We start from the raw sequence: 275 nt of genomic DNA, 5'->3' as shown, positions 1-275 counted from the left end.
TTGATAAGTCATTTATTAATCCAACTTGAAAATTTATCAGATTTGCTTGAATAATGTATACTTACCAAATGGTAAGTATGAATGATGACTGAGGGATGCTGTGGTACACACAGTGCCATGATATTGTCTGATGGTCATAATTAGACTAGCACTAGTGGTTGTATGAGCATATGTAATTGTTTTATCTGTATTTAAGCACAAAGAACAAAATTAAACAAAATTAGTAATTTACTTTTGTGAATATCAGTGTGGATAGTAGAAAGTTACATTATTAG

The sequence above is a fragment of the Penaeus monodon genome, chromosome 31 (assembly GCF_015228065.2).
Source record: "Penaeus monodon isolate SGIC_2016 chromosome 31, NSTDA_Pmon_1, whole genome shotgun sequence".
Classification (NCBI taxonomy): Eukaryota; Metazoa; Arthropoda; class Malacostraca; order Decapoda; family Penaeidae; genus Penaeus; species Penaeus monodon.
Note: the sequence above shows the minus strand (reverse complement) of the source record.